Source organism: Megalobrama amblycephala, linkage group LG2, assembly GCF_018812025.1.
Source record: "Megalobrama amblycephala isolate DHTTF-2021 linkage group LG2, ASM1881202v1, whole genome shotgun sequence".
In the NCBI taxonomy this organism is placed as follows: Eukaryota; Metazoa; Chordata; class Actinopteri; order Cypriniformes; family Xenocyprididae; genus Megalobrama; species Megalobrama amblycephala.
The window spans coordinates 22,728,486-22,749,986 of record NC_063045.1 but is presented as its reverse complement, the minus strand read 5'-3'; the positions used below and the strand labels follow the sequence as shown (position 1 = coordinate 22,749,986).

The following is a 21,501-nucleotide window of genomic DNA, read 5'->3' as shown; positions in this document are numbered from 1 at the left end:
GTTATCATTCGATATCAATAACCTGAATTTTGAATTGATGTGCTGAAAAGCGTTAAAGGGAACTCGTTTCCGGTATAGCACCATTCTTATCACTCGTTATTATCATCATCTGGTTATTTATTTCGCTTATTGCCATTTCAGAGGACATTATTGGGTCATTTCAGATGTTATTGTGTTATTGATTACCAACAGATAATCAATAACGTCCGTCTAAGCAAAAAAATAAAAATAAATCTGTTATTGTAAATGTTAAATATGGGACAGTCACATTTAATTTCCGCGTTGAATTTGCTTTCCGATGTTGGTTTCGTCGTTTCTTTCTTGAGTTTTTAACCGTTTCTGGCGCCCTTTCAGACTTTTGAAGATTGTGTTGTTTTAATTCACTGTCTAATTTTTCGTGTTTACACATCATGTTTGGCTTTGATGTCTTTGTTGTACGATGTAAATAATATAGTGTGTTGTGTCTGACATTTTCGTAAAGAAATGTTGATGAAAGAGGTTTGCATTTGAGTTTAAATCAAATTGTAACGCTCCCATGGTTATGTGAATTTGTTTTTGTCTCTTCGTCCTCATATAGACATAACAAAGTAACCTCAGTGTGTAGCACTAATGAACCAGGAGGATTTTTTTTTTTTTTTTTTTTACTTATTGGCTTGTTTGGCTTTTTAGCATGTTCATCACGTCTGCCTCTCCATGGAGACGTTTTTAAACCTTTCAGCTGTGTGAGGGGTTTTTTCCCTTCTTGTCAAGGGACACGGAGACCTCCATGCACATGCCAGACATTTGGTTTCCATGCTATCCTTCAATTTTTCGTCTTCTGCTCCTCCGCGAACAGAAAAATGCTCTCCAAGTGCAGTCAGTTTTAACTGAATATATGATTGACTCTAAAACAAGGCAGTGGTGAAATTGTGTTTGGGTTTGGGAGGAAAAAGCCTCATACAAAGTTTATAATATTAGTCTGTTAGTTATAATGTGTCTGTGTTTACAGTGATTTTAATCAAAGGAATCTGAAATAACAAAACACTTGAATTGCATTGTGTCCACATTTAATCTAAATATTAAATATTGTTTTTTTTTAAATGTCTTTGCAAACCTGATAATTGTAATTTCTGCTTTTTTACCCAATAATATCTAAATAATCATTAGTTTCCAACAATAAAAACATGTCACATTACTATTGGAATATTTATAATTCATATCATTATTTTATTTATGCTATATTGTTTTACTTTGTTTTTGCTTAAGTTGTTTTGTGCAATGTTAGTAATATTACATCATAGCTAATGGTTACGTTTAAAATGATGCATTTGAGAACAAATGGATGATGCATAAAAAGTTGTGCAGTTTATGCAGTCAATACAAGAAGTTACTTTACCATTGAGGGGGTAGTGTCAAATTTGAAAAGAAATTTGAAATTTGTTCAAACAGACCATCTGACCAGAAACTTAACGTTATATACTGTACATCCAGTTTTTAGTTTATAAAACAACAACAACAAAAAAACTCCCACATTACTTTCTCAGTGTTGAGTCGGTTGGTCGTTTAGTCACTGAATAACTCGTATGAACGAGGTTTAAAGTGAGTTGTTCTGGAATAAGGCCATATCTCTGCCTTGGCATGTAGTTGAGTCTATTTTCTGCAACCCCCTCATTCCTTCCCAAGGGAAAATCCAGTGAGTAAAGGGGGATAAAATTAGAGGACAGGTATTTAGTTTCCTTCCTGCCCTTTTTTCTTGTGTAAGTTCTCTAACATCTTCTGTAATTTTCATATTCTTATTGTCATTTCAAGATTGAACTAGGAACCCTATTGAAAGTCTGTTGTGGGAGGCTAATTTAGTCAACAACAAAAAAATCTCAGGTGCCCTTAATTTAATTGCGATTGCAGGTATTGCAATACCCTTTGGGCTGATCATCTTGCAGAAGATGTACTGGCCTGTTGTACTGTTGCACTTGTCAAGGGTTATTGATTCACTTGCCCCTGAGAAGAACTCTCTTGGCTCTGTAATTGCATGTTCATTTATGCCTTAATTTGTTTGAGCTAACCAGTGCACGGAGATATTTATTCCTGGTGTACCTTGTAAAAACGTCCTTTTATGGTGCAATCCTTCTGGAGGAGTGCTGAGAAAATGTTAGTAGAGGATGACAATATTGATTTATTTCCTGCACATGTGACTAAGTTGTTTGCTTTTAAAAATAGACAAAGTATGAGGTGCTTCCCCCTGACAGGTGCCTGAAAGTTTATTGTAGATGATTGCATGGTTGAGTCTGTGAGGTACCTATTTGGGCTTTGCACAAATATCTCCGCACAAATAAAGCCTTAAACTTGGATTACGCCATACCGGTACTGACCGTGAGGCGAGGCTGAGCGGAAAAGGTGCACCCATGAGAAAATTCCCAGTGTGCAGCTTGTGTAGAGTCATGCACCGGACCTCTCATAACTCCAGTGCTTTCGTAATCAGACACGTAATCTTGTAGGGTGATTGGATTTGAGATGACGCCGCAGCCCGAGTTGATGGCTCACTGCTCCTACCACAAACTTGTCTTTTTTTTTTTTTTTTTTTGCACACACATACACATGCAGATCTATTGTTTATTTTCCAGTAAGCTGCTTCAGTCTTTGGAGGCACTGTCTGCTGCAGTGTGCAATAGTTCACACTTCAATTGCAGCCTAACCTAGATTTCTGTAGCACTGCTTGTAAATAACCCTGGGGCTCTGTTCTGAGGGAGGGGGCTTTAAAGGCAGCGGGAAACGGCTCTAATGCAAGGCTGCGTACTATCGGTACTGTGATAAGACTTGCATCATCAGCAGAGGTGTGGAGCTAAGAAGAAGAAAGCTGAGAAATATCCATGTTACTGACTGGCACCGAGCAAATAGATTTTCCGTCTAATACCATGCACTTCTATAATATGCAATAACATGCAGTCCCGCTGAGGAGATGTGCGTTTGCTTAATGAGTTAATGTTCTGCCACACTGCTTTGCCCATGTGGCCCAAGCTTAGTTTGCAATCTCCTAGTGGCCATATCGTCAGAATTTACCAGTTCTTTCACAGGTTTAAAGTTGACAGGAAATCAAACTCGACTCAGTTTACATTCTTAATACACGTTCTTGGTCTTATTGTCAATGATTTAACGGTGCACATTAATATCTTTCAGCTGATGTCAGTAAACCCTCATGTTTTTCAGTGCTCCCATTTCAATTGTTTGTCTAATCAATTTCTGTTAAATTAATTTACATTGAATATTCTCATCGAAGAATTGCAATTCTGTTATTTACTCACCATCATGTCATTCCAAACATAGACAGACAAATATTTTGTGAAAGGAAAACACTGGACTCCATTGACTTTCATTGCACAGTTTAAAATAAATTAATAAAACACTGAAACATTTTTTAAAATGCCTAATTTTATTTTCTGTAAATGAAGTGCACATTTATAATTGATTAGTACACATTTATCAAGGATATTGGGCAATGTGACAAATCATATTTCGCAATGCAAGTCATTTTGTTAAACAATAATATTATTTTAGCTGGAAATAAGGTTGTTACATAGGCAAAATTTTAGATGACTTTGAAAATTCTCAATTCATGCTGTGTGACTTGTGACTTTCTGTGTACATGCTTATTTACATGTCATATAAACTTATTTTTTATTTCTTTCATATAGGGCCATTGCTCAGATTTTGGGTCTTCTACAAGCTCCACATAATTTTATCCTGCAGAACTGTAATGGCAAGGTTCAGCTGTGTAATTCGTAATTGGCTAAACCAATATCAGCAATAACAGCTTTACACTTAGTTTTTAAGAGAGAGATGGGAGAGAGTGAGGAAAAAGCAAAAATAGTACAGTGTTGGTTAGGGGGAAAAAAATGTTTCATGTAGTTGTAATGCTGCAGTACAACTCAGGTCAAGACTTTCTGTGGTGTCAGAGGCCTTTAGAATAAAGCTGCACTTTGACATTTTGGAGGAAAACAGCTTTGAGTACATCATGCGACCTTCTCCTCCGTGTACCTCGAACACAAAGCAGCGATTTAAAAAATAGCAGCTTTTCATCGACGGTCGGCATGCCGAGTTCTTGTGGCGGCATGCGCAACAGTGTTTTTCAGGTGGATTTCTATGGGCTCAATGGAGACGTCCTGGCCTGTGGTCTCAGCAGAGGGAAACCAGGAAGGAAGATTTGTCTTACAGGGAAGGCAGCGTGATTCACTAGCTCAGCATGCTGTAGAAACGCAAGTTTAATGTAGCATAGGATGTTAACGTGATGGCCTGGAGACAGAGACATGTCAGCTCTGGATGGGAGAAACTGGGCAGATAAAGGCCACCTCACACAGACACACTTAAATTATCTGCTTACAAATGCAATAATATTGATTTTTAAAGATGTTGTTTACATATTACCATGTCTGATGTTGTGTCTGGTTGATCGATAACAGTTGGGGGTTGCGTCTAAGCATTTGAGAGGAAAATGAAACATTGGGCCTGTTTAATGTTTGCAAGCACCAATTTGTGTCCAGCAGCCTTTTGGATGAAGGGAGGCTTTCTGTTTACCCCTTCTGAGCTGCTGCTTTGAGTTGATCTTTGACTCCCACGCAAATTGCCTGCTGTTTACCGAAGTGTGACTGTGTCTGTCGTGATCTTTGCGAGAATGCTTTAGGAGGGTAATTGTGGAGTTGTCTTGAGTGAGCTTAGAACTGCTACTACCTTCAGAAATACACCTAGACAGGAGGAAAGCCCTCAGTTTGTTAACAGATTAGCCTGGTAAACCGTAAAGAGTGAGGTTGGTTTTGGACTAGAGTGCCAGTTGTATTCAGGCCAGCTGCACATTCACAAAAGTGGTGGTCACATGAATGACTTAGGCCTTGAAACTTCTCCTTGAAGTTAGTGATTTACAATGTGCTGTTTAAACAATGATATATTAATCATTTATGATTTGGCCAGGATGTTTTTTTTTTCCATCTTCAGCTACTTATTGCATTTAAAAGCTAATTTAAGCTGAAACATAAATCTAGGCCTTAGTTTAAGCATACTTGCTTCTGATCATCTTGGTCATGTGTATTGTATGTCCGCTTATTGGTTCTCAACCAGGGGGCCTCGGAGTCAGCAATCTTCCAAGGGAGCCCTGAGATGACGTAAAATGATTAAACAAAACAACTAAAGATCAAGATATCTTATTTTAATTCACCCCTTCAACAACTCTGTTATTTCTATGAAGAACCAGGATTATTTATTAAAGGTTCTCTAAGCGATCCTGAGTGGAGTAACTTCCTATTGACGTTTGAAGTGTTGTCAAACAAAACAGAGGCTAGCTAGACCCTCCCTCCGCCTCCTCCTCCCCTCCCATCCGTGCTTCCTGAAACAGTCATGAACGCGCATTTAAAATCATTCTTGTCGGTTATTGGCTGGAGCATGCTTATTATGATTCGTAGTCCAGGCTATACCAGTTTGTTTTTGTTGCCCGTTTTTGGAGCTTGTGGCGACTACAGAGTCCGACTACGTGTTTTTTTACAGTGTGTTCAGGGGACAGGCAGCTAGTGGATAGTGAGGAGATGTTTGCTGTATGTGACAAAAAATGTTTTGGCCTAAAAACGTGTGACATCGCTTAGAGCACCTTTAATAAACTAGTGTTTTCTGAGTCAGTGTTGGCTGCAAAGATGAAGTTGACGATGCTTCCACGCCATCTCTGCAGTATATTGAACATGCCTATGGAGAGAAATGCACCTTTCATACAGATTACATAAGCAGAAAGTATTTATTTTTTAAAAGTACACATTTCAAACTTTTTATAGATATATTTCTCATGTCTATGAGGCAAGTAGCCTATACGCTGAGTTTCGGTTAATTTTTGTGACGCGCTCCGGTTCATAGAGACCGAGACGGCAGAAAGCGCATCCTGTTTGTTTTCTTTTTACAAAGGCACATTGTTTTCTTGTTGTTGTGAGTTTACACAAATAAAGTGAGTTTGCACGAACGCAATTGGCTAGCAACTGCCCTAGAGTGCATAAGGCGATCTGATTGGCTGACGCCTGCGTTAGCGATTGAAAAGTTGAGAAATCTTCAACTTTTGCCGCTTGCAACGTGAGTGAAGCGACGTGACGGAACCCACAATTCAATTTAGTTCACAATTCGACAACGCATGACGTCACCCATTCAAAGTAAAGAAGCGTTAACACCAACGCCCCGTGTGAATGCAGCATTACAGACTGTGTGACTTTGCCACAAGTGTTTTTTTTTTTGTTTTGTTTTTCTGTGACTAACCAACTACAATTTTGGTCGACTAAGCCTCTTCTAGTCAACCAATCATTAGAGGGCAGCCCTAAAAAATAGGACTTGTTTTTCCCCGGATTGATTGGAACTAGAAAGTGGTCATTCCATTCAGCTCGCTGTCAAGGCTTGCAGCAGTCTGACAGTTGGAGAGGATGTTCTACCCAAGCTGACAAACTGACCTCAGACCATCAGAGAAGGAAGGCCATTCCAGTAGGGAAGTACATTTTCAGGCTTTCATCAAAGATTACAAAGACTAAAATAAAGTAAAATTTGTGAATCAACTTGCACGGATGAATTGTTCACCACAAGATTAGTAATGTGCTCTAAGAAAGTAAGTAGGGTCAATTTTGATTTCATGCTGACAACATTTAATAACGTTTTTACTCCAAACTCACTTCATAATGACAATTGAGCATCCTTCTGTAAGAAGATATGGCTTCTTAAACAGAATAAGGCAGTTGTGTGTATCAGTCATGTTTAATCAAAGCATTTTAATCTTCTGTTTGTTCAGCTACAACAATATGATGTGTGTTATCTTCTTCTGCTGCCAGCAGGGCATATTTGCAGTTTCTGTGCAAGAGCGCCCTCTGGCTTTCAGATGGAGAAGCACTTACTAATGATCACAGAGCCGTACAGCTCTGACAAGCTGCATAAAAGAATCGCAGCCTTTGCCAAATCGTGTGCGGTTTAATCGCGATAAATCTTGCAGCCCTAATGTAGGGCTCTGGAGTCAAAAAGGTTGAGAATGACTGTAATAGAGCGGAAACTCTTAGCCCACCATTTTCAGTGGGTTGTTTTTACGACATGCAAAAATGGCACCCTTTACTGCCCTTGTACAGTCTTGACACTCTTTTAGCTGGGCCTACTCTGGAATATTCATCTTTGGTCTTTCGCTTGTTATTGATCTCTGTTTTAACATTCATACGTTCTTTAGTGTAGGTCATTTGCTCTTTCTTTGCTCTTTCTTCTCACATTTAGAGATGATCTTCTCATTAATCTCCCTATTAATAAAAAATGAATAAATGTTCAGTAGAAAATGCAACACTAAAAAACAGACATTTCAAAACAAAAATGCTTTTGTTATCTTTCCCGAGTCTCTGTGTTCTGCTACCCCACTTCCACCACCAATTGAAATCAGTGTCTGCAATAAGCAGGGGGTCTGATTAGAGTTTAAAATTCAGGGCATGTGCCAGGCTGCGCTCTGTCCGCTCCTTGTGAATCTTAAATCCGTCAATTTAATTTTCCTTGAATGGCACTGGTGTGGAGGAGGGGGTGTCCTCGTGCTGTACGACTTGTCAATTTGTGGATGCTTTAAAGAATCATATCAAGTGCCTAGTGGATTTTACTGTAAACCCACCTTCCCATGAATTCCACAAACAAAGATGTCTGTTCTTTTGAAATAATCATGCAGCATGCACTATGAAAAACAAAATTGTTTTCCTTTTTCATGGCTCATTAGAGATGTTTGCTAAACAAGCATCACTATTATGGCTCATTATTATACCTAACCCTAAGTATTAAACTTTGGGGATGTGTCTAGCACAGAAGCTAAGCTGTAAAATGTGCTGACAATAATTATTAGTTAGGCCTCATCTAACCCAGCAGTCCTTAAATCATTAAACAACTTGGACAGCAAACATCACACTGGCTAGAGTGTGCTTTTCACACTGGCTTTGGTGTCAAGATCTTGGCCTCTGATAATGTATACTCTAAAGAGACGCATAGAGGTGGGGGAAATGGGTCAGACCAGGTGTGTTTGACGCTGACAAACAATGTAACCTTCCAGCTGGTTCATAACTTGTAGTGCTGACCTAGTAAATACACCAGAACCGCTGTGGAACTTGAGGAACGCATGAGTGTTATTTCTTACAAGTCAACACTACTGTGTGTCTTCTCACTGCTTGGTGTCTGCGGAGTCAGTGATGGACATTGTACTCATGTTTTTAGACCACCGAACTCTTGAGTTATTTCATTTTGGTGGATGTAAGTGCTCCCTCGCAAAGTGTAAACTAAAACCCAACTGATTCTGATCCCAGTAGCTTCCATGTGTATGTGTAGAGAGCCTGCAATTGCAAAGGGTGTATTCACATTGTTCAGATTGTCAAATGGGTGTGTGTGGGAAGGTAGTTACCTTGGCAAGGTAAGTCTGCTTCAGGAATGCTTGTCCTCGACGAGAACGACAGTATTGCTTTGAGAGTATTATCTCATTTATGAATGAAATGCACAAAGTGGGTGGTTGGAAAAAAAATGAAGGCAAGGTCAGAGGTAGGAAAGAAGAATGGGACGGAAATAATGATGTTCTATAGCTCCATATAACAAAGATAAAGACTTTTTTCACATACTTTGATTTTTATTCATTTATTAAGTTGAGGATCTAGTTCAAGGTTTTCAGATTTCCAAACATCAGTCATTGTTGAATATTTCCACCAACGTACCACTTATGTAAGCTGTAGTTATTAAAGTCTTTTTAGTTTGTCCTTTTGGTTACAGGGCTCTTTTTTTTTTTTTTTTCCTGCTGGCCCTTTCAGCCCTCAAATCTCAGGTCATCAGTTTTCACTAATTTTGGTGCTCTCGTGAATGTGCGTTGGAGATTAATATTTTGTAAATAGAGATTTATTTATTTATTTTTTTGCTCAAAGTAGTCGCATCACTTCATAAAACTGAGGGTAAACCACTGGAGTCACATGGATTACTTTAGTAATGTCTTTACTAATTTTCTGGGGCTTGAAAGTGTCACTTGCGTAGCCGTTAATGGAGGGACTGAAAGCTCTCAGATTTCATCAAAAAGATTGAAAGTCTTGCGGGTTTGGAACGACATGAAGGTGAGTAATTAATGACAGAATTTTAATTTTTAGGTGAACTAACCCTTTAATACTTTTGTTGGAAAACAATGGCATGTGGTGCAAAGCATTACTAATTTATGTAACTGATTCTTATTTAACTGAATATATAACTGATATTTATATAACTGATGCTTCTAACTGAATCACATGTCATTCACACAAATATGACAAATCCTGTGTTAATCTTTTAACATTGGCTCGGTGACATTTAAATCGGCACAATTTAACAATACATTGTTAAAATGGCAGAACTAGTATCTAGATTTTTGAATATTTTGTGTAGGGTGTAATGAATCATAGTGGATCCATGATCCATATGGACCAGGCCCCACAGTTTGGCACGCATGTGATTTGCGGATTAATTGCAAAGTTTAACCATCATAGAGTGAAAATTTATCATTTGCACGTTTTGTCTTGCCAATTCACACATTCAAGCAATTTTAAAGCGTTCCAGTGCAAGAAGAGGGAAAAGAGAACTCATTTCAGTGCTTGTGCACTGTTACCTTTGCCTGGCAAGGCCAGACTGTTATATCTTCTACAAGAGTCCGCCCTCCATCGCGATTCGAGTAAACTCCAAACCGTACCGTGCAATCAGATTAGTTTATTTCAGTGATGCAAACAGCGTCACTCTAGTGCAGCGAAAGTCCCTTCAATATCAACAAAGACTGCGCACGGGAGACCCCAGAGTTTGTTCTATTCAGCCGCGAATTCAGTTTTAAATGACCAAAAACACTCTCTTGTCGCTTTGCTAACGTCATATCCGCCCTTCTCTGATTGGTTTACTCCGCTTCCTGTTTGCTCGGATTTGCTCCGCCCTAGAAATCGAATTGATTCAATGGCCGACCAGACTCATCCACTGGTACAGTGGTGAGGCTGGATTTCTCAAGCAACTGTTACCTGTGCGCACAGCCACACACACTCAAAGCGTGCACACAGAGAGGCGCATTTCAGATGCACAAACACTGAATTGATTTCTTTTTTGCATCTCCTTGTGCTTGAACAGACACATAAACACAAAATTATCAAAGTATCCATGTCGGCAAGTATTCTCGTAAACGCTGGCAGTTATTCAATTCACATTTATTTGTATAGCACTTTTCACAAAACATATTGTTTCAAAGCAGCTTTACAGAAAATGCATGTCTACATAGTTATGCCTTAAGTGAATGTTATCGGTTGAGAAAGAAATCAGAAACACTCACTATAATGAATCCAATGCGCTAGGTCTAGATGTGACCTGCTGTTGTAAATGTAATGTTAATCCAAACAATAAAACACAGCTTTAACAAAGTTTTATCTATTTATTTTATACAGTGAACACTACAGTGTTATTTTACATGTAATTATTACATTTCTGTACCTGAGTACTACTGTTAGACATTATTTTTAATTTTGTTATATTGTATTTATCTATGCTTGTCATTTTATCTATTCACTTGTCTTTAGGCTAGTGGTTTTTGCAGTGGTATCAGAGTAACAGTGTAAAGTGTGCTTTAAGTAAAATGGATCAAATGTTAAAAAAAAAAAAAAAAAAGAGCAAAGTTTTTTTGTTTTTTGCTAATCCCCCCTCCCCCAAAAAAGATCCAATCCGTGACTCAACCATAATATGATCTGAACTGTGAGTTTTGTTATCTGTTGCACCACAAATTTTGTCAGTGCAACAGAACATTATAAAATTTTAATGTTAAATTTCTTAAGTGTAAAGTTTATAAAACAACTAAAAAACAATATCACACGAGCTGCACAATTAATTGTTGAAAGATTGCAATCTTGATTCAAACACCCACTCGATCTTATTCCTAAATGAGAACTATTCGGCTGTGTCTATTAAAACTTTGACAGTACAATCAAGTACAATCACAGGCATCGGAACGTTCAAATCTGTGTTTGCGCTGCCGCTGAGCCAGAGAGAGCAGATGTCATGTAGGCTGTAGGTATAAAACGGCTTCACAAACTTCAACCACAAGGTATCATTATTTCTGTTACAGTAAAAAGGCTGATTCATCTAGTAATGAAACGAGTGAGGTCTTTGAGTGAGTCATTGAATCATTCATTCAAGCCAGTTTTTTTTTTTTTTTTTTTTTTTTTTTTAATAAATCAAATTGAAATAAAATTGTGATTTTCAATTTATCCAGCTGTATATCACACCTAAGACTGAAATTATTTACACAATGAATTAATGAGTCTGTAAGCGGTTTGGGCTGATTTCATTGCAGAAATGTGTGGAAAATAAATTAAAGTAAAATTTCAATATAGCCTTCTGCCATCAATGTAATGAAGAAAAGTCATTTGGTACAGTGAATTAGTTATTTTATGCAAATTTTTCAGTTTGAAACTACAGCTGTCTTTAAGCATATGACAAGAAGAATAGGACCACTGGGTGTTCTCATACAAAAAGAGTCTCTCAATGTAATTATTTTTCATTTTTGTTCACATTTGGCTTCTCTGTGGTTTTGTAATATTTCAGTGTGTTTGATTTATGTGGCTTATTTTTCAGAAAATGTTTTCCACAACAAAAATCTATGAGATTTTCGGCTGCTGTAGTCTTCTCAATTATCACAGATATAGGAAGATCTCTCAGCACAGTGTTATCAGTGATTTGCCCTGTTTTGTGTCCGTAGGGTACAGTTCCAGCCTTCTTGGTTTCATAACAAAAACAAGATATCCTTGAGAATTATTGTTTAACCCAAACCCACGTGCATCTCAGCATCTACGTTAAATACACAGTTGGATTGCTGATGTCTACTCTGAGGTGTTTTGTGTTAAACAAATCAGTGGTTATGTCTCTCAGGCCATCTGCTGCCCCTCTGTTTTGGGTTAAGGGCACTACCTACTTCTCTTGCCACATTGAGTCCGTTTACTGTTTTGAAAAACAGTGGCTTTGATCAATTCTTGCCATCAAAGTTGCAGCAAGTAAAAAATGGTTCCTTGTGTTTTGCTGTACTGTCGTTTTGTTCTGAACAAACCATTGATCTTCTTTGAAGAGCTCTCCTTTGGTTGCATCTTACATACGCATATGCTAGAAAAACATGCACGTTTCTGTTGTGTGGATAAGCAGCCCCTTGTCTGGTGGGTTTATAGACTCAAAGAACAGAAATGCTGATTGTTATAAGTGCTGAATACCCTTGTTGGCCCCTTGTGAGTTTTCCTTCATTTTCACACATTAGCAAAGTCCAGCACCCCTCCTCCTCCTATTCCTCACATCTGCCAACCCACCACCCCTCCTGTCCTCCCTGGCCATCCATATTGGTGTGCTGAAAGTGACAGTCCTAGCATTGCACTGCTTCAGTCCAGCACCTTGAGACCTTGCAGCTCATTCACAGATATTGCAGATTCACTCCCTCCCTTTGCTGCCAAGTGGCGTTAAGTCCGGTGTGTGTGTGAAGGAGGGCCATCTGGCCATCTTACGGTTTCAGCCATGATATTCTGAATCTTGAATGAGATTTTCAATGCTGATAAATTCGTAAGGCAGGATATGCGTTTTGGGTTTGCTTCTGTCAGAAATAAGAGCTGTATCATTCACAGTTTCTTAAGTCCTTGAATGGGATTTTATTACTGGATCTAATTTAATCTACCACTCGTTCCCCACCCCACTTTTTTTTTTTTTTTTTTTGGGGGGGGGGGGGGGCAGTTTCGGGGACAGTATATCGCCATTTCTGATTCATTAGGGCAGGTGATTTGGTTCCCCAACCACCTTTTATCCATTTTATGTTTTTGTGCTGATAAGGTGCTGGTGCCTGGCACTCTTTTGATTTGACCTTGTAGACACTATTTCTGTATGTGCGTTTGTTGTTTAAAGCCTTCTCAATGATATAAAAGTGAAGATTTTAGCAACAATAACCTTTTGTCTGGGTGGCCATAGACAGTATGGCACGTTTGAAGTATGCTGCTTATGTTACTTACCAACAGGTTAACATCTCCAATGATTGCAGCTCTGGCTTCTGGCATGGTGACTGTTTAATTGTCTAATATTTGAAGTTTATATTAGTTAGGCTAGTAGTTCTTGCTGTGGTATAAACATTGGAATCTAGTACTGTGACATTTCACTGGTGTCTGAAATGTGGTGTCATAACCTTATAACCTCATAACCTGCATGGGTCAAGCACAAAAAAAAATCAATAACTATTTTAGTTAATTTATTTATTACTTTGTGGTAGGGCAAGTAAAAATTTGAACCACTTGGCCAGTAGAAAAAATCCTTACCGCTGAGCCCTGAGAACATAAAAAAAAAAAAAAAAAAAAAAGTATGTATATATGGAAGATATTATTTATTGGTTTACTATTACTTGAGAAATCAGAAAAATAATCATGTTATTTCGATTTTTTTTTTTTTCTTTTTTTTTTTTTTTTTTCCCCCACATTTAATCTAATTGGAAAAATCAATAGATTAATTGATTTGAAAAATAATTACTTGAAGCCTGACTTTTTAAAGGTTAGCTGGTTGTCATCTACCATTGTAAGTTTTCATGAGGAGGAAATTAAATCAATTCCTGCAATCATGAATTGTGTCAATAATTGGGGGGCTGCCCTTCTAGCAGTGTATCTCTTGAGTGTTTTTGGGTCAGGATGGTGTCCTGGTACATGTTAAGAGCCTGGGGGTTCCCAGCTGTCACTGGTATCTTTTACCAACTGGTCCCAATTGTCTATCTGCTCAAAGTTTTTTTTTTTTTTTTTTTTTTTAACTGGTGGTCTTTAACAAAAATCTGATCCGCCACTAAAAAAGCACCTGCCTGAGAACCAGCCCTTTTAGATCCCAGAGGACCCTTAATGGTTTACAGGGCTGTAGAGTGTGACCTAATTTCTCAATGGTGCGACTAAAAAAAATGTGAGGTCGCACCGGTGCGACCAGCCGTTCGAGGGGAAAAAAAAAACATTTCTCCACGTATTCCTGTACGTGTGTGTGTTAATAAACAGAATAAACAGGGAGAAGTAATCACGAGATGTTTCCTCAGTACTCGTATCTTTTTATGTTAAACACACTTAACTCATATTCACAAAAGGGTGGTCACAGTAATGCATCTTCTTCCTTTGTGTTGCAAATAATTAACTTATAACCATACCCAAAGTTTCCTTAAACATTTCTCATTCTTTTTCTCACTATCAGTGAATAAAACATGAATGCAGTTGAGTATACTTGTAATATACAGGGAGAAATAATCATGAGATGAGACGTTTCCTCAGTGATGGCATGTACTCATATGAGCAGCTCTCGTGATCTCTCCTGAGAACGTTTGCCTGTATGGAGAAACTCTCGCGATACCTTCTGAGAAAGCAAGACATGAGCAATCGATCTCAGATTAACGGCTCTACTACAAACATTACTACAATAAAGAATCGATATCAGACTAACGGCTCTATTATAAACATTACATACATTACAAAATAAAACAATGAAACAATTAATTAATTGACTATTTCCCCATTCCATTTTCATCTCTTTTAACCACAAATAATGTTAAAACGAAAGTTACTTTGTATATTGATCAGAACTATGACCGTATTAACTGTCCCAACGTTAATCACTTCTGAATAGTGATGAATATTATGAATACTTGGTATGATGACACTAGAGCATCCCTTCATTCAGACAGTGGAAGATCTGATAAGAATCAGTGTAGAGGGGCCAAGTCTGGAAGATTTTGATGCTAGAGAGAGTGTGGCCAGCTTGTTTAGCCAAGGCCAAAGATCAAGAAGGCCAAACTACAGGAGTTGGCCATCCGAGGGGCATGTGACTGCAATGGAGGATAGTCCATAAGACATTGAGCCATGAGATGTTCAGTTTGAAGCCCTTAAAACACTAAATTTAGATTTTCTTTTTATTTCATTTATCTTGAGATGTTTTAAAGGTGCTAAAGAGGATGTTTTGTTTTATACATTTTTGCAATATTACTTGAAACTGTCTTTAAGTGATAAAAGACTATTTATTAGGTGCACTGAAAGGAATATTATTAATATACATCATCTGTGCACAAGGTAGGGCCTTAAAAACATCAGCCAATCATTTACGCGATCATCGCGTAAACGATTGGCCCTCTGGCTTGTCAATCACTGCCATTGTGAGAGACGTGCGTGGATTGGCCCTCTGGCTTGTCAATCACTGCCATGACGTTCCTTGTGAGAGACGCGCGGCTGCGCGCTCTAGTAACTTTCATGCGCCGCATGCAATGTTTTTGTCACGAGACAGGAGTAACAACTGCAGATTATGAGGTGAGTCCGACATAATGAATCCACTAAGTGTGTGCGCGGCTTAACGATTGTAAGGCCGATTATGAATGTAAATTGATACTTATGACTGATCGCGCTCAAACGCGTCCAGTCAGAGCCAGTTGCGTTCAGTCTGCGATTACAGTCGGTGTTCAAATTCCATGTGAAAGTATATAAATCTGCTTCAGGAGCAGGAAACTATCGCTGTATGTTGAGCACAGTCAGAATGTTTTAGCTAGTCGTTGAATGTGTATCATTTCAAACGCTCATTTCAAAAACTCAGTCGACGAAAACATCCTCTATACCACCTTTAAGTTTAAATTTCAGCTCAGTGAAGCACTTTAAGCACCAACACTTTTTCAGTAAGTTATCTTTCTTGTAGAATTGTACTTCAAATAAAGAACTTTATATTGACCAGATTGTTCGTCAATCATTTACATGTCAATATTGCCTATATGGACAGCAATTAAAAAAAAAAAAGTGAACTTGTAAAACTGCGGTGTTAAATTCAATGCGGTCGAAAATTTGGGTGCACCTAACTTTTGTGCTTGTGCACCTAAGAAAAATAAGTTAGGCACACCAGTGCAACCAGTGCAAAAAGTTAGTCTAGTGCGGCAGTGCCTTGGTTTACTCTTTTTCTATGTGGGAATTCTGTAAAGAGTAGTTATTCTCTCAAGATGGTCACTTTAGGTCATCAAAGTATAGCGAAGCTCATCAGACATGATCATAAAGGTCTTCCTACAGAGGCCTGTCTTGCCCTATGTGATTTTCATTTAATGAAGCAAATATTTTCCAGACTTCAGGTTGCATTCTTGTCCCAGTGTTTCAAGCTCTTCTTCAAAATGACTGACTGGATCACCCGAGGACAAATCATTTCATTAATCAAATTAATCAGACAACTCTGGGGCTGGACAATTAATCGAAAGCGAAATTCAGAACCTCTAACCGACGTAATTTTCCCATGTTTTTTTTAAAATCCTGTTAATACATTCCCCTTAAAAACATACGCCCCGTCCAATCAACACGCTGGTGAATGCCGAGTCAACACACAGAGACGGTGCGTGAGCGGTGAGCTTTGCTGCTTCACTAAACTTTGTCAGTTGTATGTTTTAAGGCTTGCCAGTTTGGACATTCAAGCGATTTTAGACCATTAGATGTTGTATTATTATTTCGAGCTACCGTGCTCACACAACTGCATTGTGGCACGAACACTCATACAAACAGTAGCTGCACAAAACGTGAAGATTGCGCGCACAGAGAGGAACGCAGAAACTAGTTGTCAGTGCTGTCCTGTGATTTATCACTAAAGTATCTTATTATAGCATATATTTTTCTACTTTTGATGTAACTATTTACAACCCACAGCTTCAAAATTAATAGAGAGACCGTATGGCTAATTCACACAAGCAATCGCTCTCATTACTGGTTCTGTGCTAATTTATCTTTATCTGATTTACAACAAGCAAAAATCTGTAAGAAATGTTACGAACCATAGATAAAATAACTGCTGAAAGTGAGCTATTATGTCAGATCACTCTTTCAATAGGAAAAAATATCCCTTTAATAGTCAAGCATATTTACTGTACAAACCTTGAAAGTGAACTATGGACAAAAAAACAAACAAACAAACAAACAAAATAATCGTTCATTAATCGTAATCGAGGTAAAATGTTCAATTAATCGATGTTTTGATTTGAGGTCATAATTGTCCAGCCCTAAACAAACTTCTGAGAATACACCCTGTAGTCTGAATGTAGGCATCTTTAAATACAGTGCTTTCTTTTCTTTTCTTTTTTTTTCTTTAAGTGTCTTTAGGCAAGGTTTGTAAGTACAACTTTATGCTGAAAATACATTATCCTGTTGCCTACAAATTCTGAGGATTTGAAAAGTATGACCTTTTTTTTTGTTATAATCTCGTAATTTTGTTTTCAGATAATTACAGGCAATGAAGGAAGCTTTAAAATGGAGCACAGTCAGACAAGCCTACTGCCATCTGAGAGAAATAGCTGACGACTGACTTTACCGAGTTTTAATCAAAGTGAACATGCGTTCCTTCTCGTTTGGGAAAGCGGCGCAATTCCCTAAATTGTTTCTCACGATTCATTTTAGCTTGTCATCAAATTAAAAACGCGTTAGAGAGGTGTATAGCACCACTACCCTGGCTTTTTTTTTTTTTTTTTTTTTTTTTTCACATCATAAGCACAGAGGCATCAAATGCTGCTTTCCATGCAAGATACAAGCAGAAAAATCAAGTTATGTCATTCCTGCATTGCCACTATTATGCGATAGCTTTGTTTTCACAGCTTCTAATGCGTTCAACGTTTATTAACATAAGAGAATGTGGGGGTGTACATAACTGCAACATAATCAATTTAAGAGCCTGGTTTTTAAAAACATATTTTCCAGTGGCCTACAGGTGGGCGTTGAAACTCGAGATAGAGTCACTGTAATAAGCCGGAGGCACTAAGGACTCCCATTGTGGCAGGCATGCATGTGGGGTCAATATGTCTTCCACACCCTTTTCTCAAGTATCGGGATGCTGACAGGTCGTCCGGTTCATGTTTGATCTATAAGCATGGACCTATGTTTTTGCGAGGGCACTTTCCTTTATAAAGGAACCCTGGGTGTGATGGTCCATCCCCAGCTGCAGTAGGCCTGCTGATGGCTTTTTATACGTTCTGTTTCACTCTGTTGTTTTAATATGGGTTAACCCCATACTGCTCTTTCCTGTTGTGGACCACAAAGGCTCACCCAGACTCACTCATACATCTCATAAATTGAATTGTTAAGGGACATAACATGGCTGCTGCTCTTGGCGTGCCTACACACTAGCGTTTACTCTGCATTAGAGAACGCAAATTCACTGATTTCGATTTCGGGATGGCGAGTCACAAGGACAGTGACAATGAAAAATGAAATATGCCTGCATGCAACTGGTATTTTCAATTTTTGTCCTAATTTGTTTCTGTTTTCTTTTCTTTTCCATCATTTTCCTATTGTCAAGGGATCAAACCTCAATTTCATGTAATTTTAAAATTGATTTTTTTTTTTATTTTTTTTTTTTAGGTCCAGCAATTAATTAAATCATGCAAAAATTTTATAAATATTTCTTAAAATTCTGAAGCTAATATTTTATTTTATTTATTTCTAGTTATTCTCAGCTCTAAAATATTAAACACTGTAAAAAATAAATAAATAAATAAAATCCTGTAAAATTGATGGTAAAAAAATGGCAGCTGTGGTTGCCAGAACTTTACCGTAAAAAAATATGGTAGCAACATTTTAGGTTTTATGGGACAGCACTTAGTTTACAGTTCAAAACCAAAATTTAAAAATCGGTAAATTTACGGTAAAAAAAAAACATATTTCATTAACTGACATAATGTTAATTTACCAACCTATTGAAGTACTAATATCTATTTTGTACCTTTGTAATACTTTTGTACCAAACACAGTGGTCAAGAGAGTCACATGATGAATCAAAGCTCTTCACAAGCAGCTTTTCCACAAGCTGAGAAGGACAATACTAATATATAGAAAGTGTACACAGTGTCATTCACACAAACACTAAACCATCATGGTAACATGCATGAAATTTTAAAAATGCAATAAACATTAATTTAACAACATTAGGTGTAACATGAAACCTTAATGTACATAACTGATTGGGGAAGAAAAAAAAAAAAAAAAAAAAACTAAGGAAAACTAAAACAGTTATTTCAACGAAAATACATCAAATGTGAATTGTTACGCAGAGAATTGTAGGAATATCAATTTACCGTTTTTAAATTATACAATGACTTATTTTTCACTTCCAAAAACTATAAATTTAACAGTATTTTACTGTAAAAATGTACCATTAGCTCTATTACAGTTATTCACTGTATATAGTATGGAAACTTTCTGTAAACCAATTAACTGTTTTTCACCATAGCATTTTTACAGTCTTTTACTGTTAGTCACGATTATTTTTTACAGTGAATATTTATCAGTAAAATTCCTCTGAAATTTGTCACAGATTCATACAAAATGTTTTGTATTTCTTCATCTGCTAATGACCAATTGGTGTGAGAACCCTGACTGTCCTTTTAAATATACAGAAACTTTTAATTGTTTCAGTCAGAGTAAAATGAGGGAATGAATTATTTCTATTTATATCATTAACTGTCTTTGCTCATGTAAACTGGCCAGAGTCTGGGCTGCATTGGCGACTTTTATCCTGTTGCCAGGGTCTGCTTGGTTTTCCAGTCGTGAATGACTTCTTTAGCCAGCCTCTATCTTCTTTTCCTCATGCCCTGCAGTTGCCATTAATAGAAGGCTCAGCTATATCAGAACAGGGTGGGGAAGGAGTACAGTGCGAAGTGGAGAAGGTCAGCTTTGAGCTGACCAGGGCTTAGGCAAAAGCAAGCCTTCTGATTGGCTCCTGGAGGTTTTCCAGGGGCTGCGGACATCCAGGCTGACTGCTCACGCGTACAGCCTGCTATTGATGGCACCGTATCGGAGTCATTAATCACCGCAGTCAGTCTCTTCAGGGAGAGGCCCACTCTCCGTTACTCAATCGCCAAATGAGGAGTGTGGTTATAACCTCTGACCCTGCTGAGGGTGCATACCACACTATAATGGGAAAGAGTGAGGGTACTGCTGAGGGACTCTCCAAACTAATACTATGACACTGAGAGCATTGCAGGATTTTAATGTTTTGGCAGTACTTTTCGGTTGGTAGCTATTTTAAGTCTTGGTATCAAGTGGCTTGCCAACACCAGTGAGGAAAATACAGACATGCAGTATGAACTGACCTAAGTGAGCTGTTGTCGATGGCTTCTAATGTAATTTGTGATCTCTCTTTCTCTTTCTCTTTATTTTCTATTCAATTCAAGTGTGCTTTATTGGCTTGACAAACTACATACATTTGAAACAAAGCAATTGTTGCTGGGCTGCTTACAAATATGTATTAACAAAAAAATTAAAACATAAATAAATAAAAAGAAGAATAGTAATAATAATACATAAAAGTATTAAGCATGTAGTGCAAAAATAATTACTAATGTAAGTATGTAAACTAATAAAAAAAAAGAAAAAAAAGATGAGGGATTAGACAGATTTATAGAAGCAAAATGTACATCTAAGTAATATAACAGAGTAATACGGTTTAATATAATCTATATGTGCTGGAAACATCAGATCAGGGCAGATTGAGTGTTTTCTCTTCTATGGTGACAGGTAGACACACATTGAGTAGCAAACTCAAACTCTTTTTTTTGTCTCTCTCTCTCTCTCTCTCTCTCTCTCTCTCTCTCTCTCTCTCTCTCTCTCTCTCTCTCTCTCTCTCTCTCTCTCTCTCTCTCTCTCTCTCATATTTCATGAATGCTTCCTTCTCAAATCAGAAATGAATAATTTAAAAAAAAAATCAAGAGGGTGGCTGGTGCACACCTTTCTGCTCAGGTCCTTCCTACAGTTCAGTATAACTATTTATTTGCGTTTTCGCCCACAAACAAGAAACTGACAACATAAATTCAAGGCAGTTTACTCTCCCTGCTTGTTCTAAAAGAAATCAAGTCTGTTTAGCTTGAATAAAATTCCTGTTTGAGATCACCTTGCCTGTGGTCACATTCTCAGTTCTCAGCTTGCAGAATTTTAATTGTCGAATATTGCTTGAATTTTTGTATTTTGCCAGGCTCTAGTTTTAAATTTCTGAAAATAAACCTGAAATTACCTTTCTACGTCAAGTTACTGGGTTTTCAGTCATTGATTTATTTATATTGTATTCTTCAGATCTCTTGTGGTGCATTTATATTTTAGTTGAGAGCTGTGAGCATTGGTAAATGTGGTTTTATAGCATCAACATTGAATTCTGTATTTGTTCTGAGGGTTGGAGAAAAAAAGAAAAAAAAAAAAAAAAAAAAGTGTACGGACTAGTCTATACAGTTACAGATGAGTGCAGAATAGTTCTAATCAACTATGAATTTGTATTTGAGTAGATAATGTTTTTGACTAAATTAAAGGTGGTCTGTCTAAAAAAAGACATTACATTGATAATGTAATGAAAAAAAAAAAAAATGCTGTTGGATCCAACAAGGCACCTTGTCTTATTTTTCCATGTTGAAGGTCGTAAGTAAACATCTGTGACTTGCTCCAACTGGAATACGTGACTCAATGCCTTTTTATAAGCTTGTCCAATAGCATGGGCCCC

General features: G+C 37.6%; 1 protein-coding gene across 2 annotated transcripts in view; it reads left to right on the top strand.

The window, feature by feature from the left end:
* Nucleotides 1-21,501, top strand: part of dag1 (dystroglycan 1) — a 40,274-nt gene that overhangs the window by 1,809 nt on the left and 16,964 nt on the right. The window lies entirely within an intron of this gene.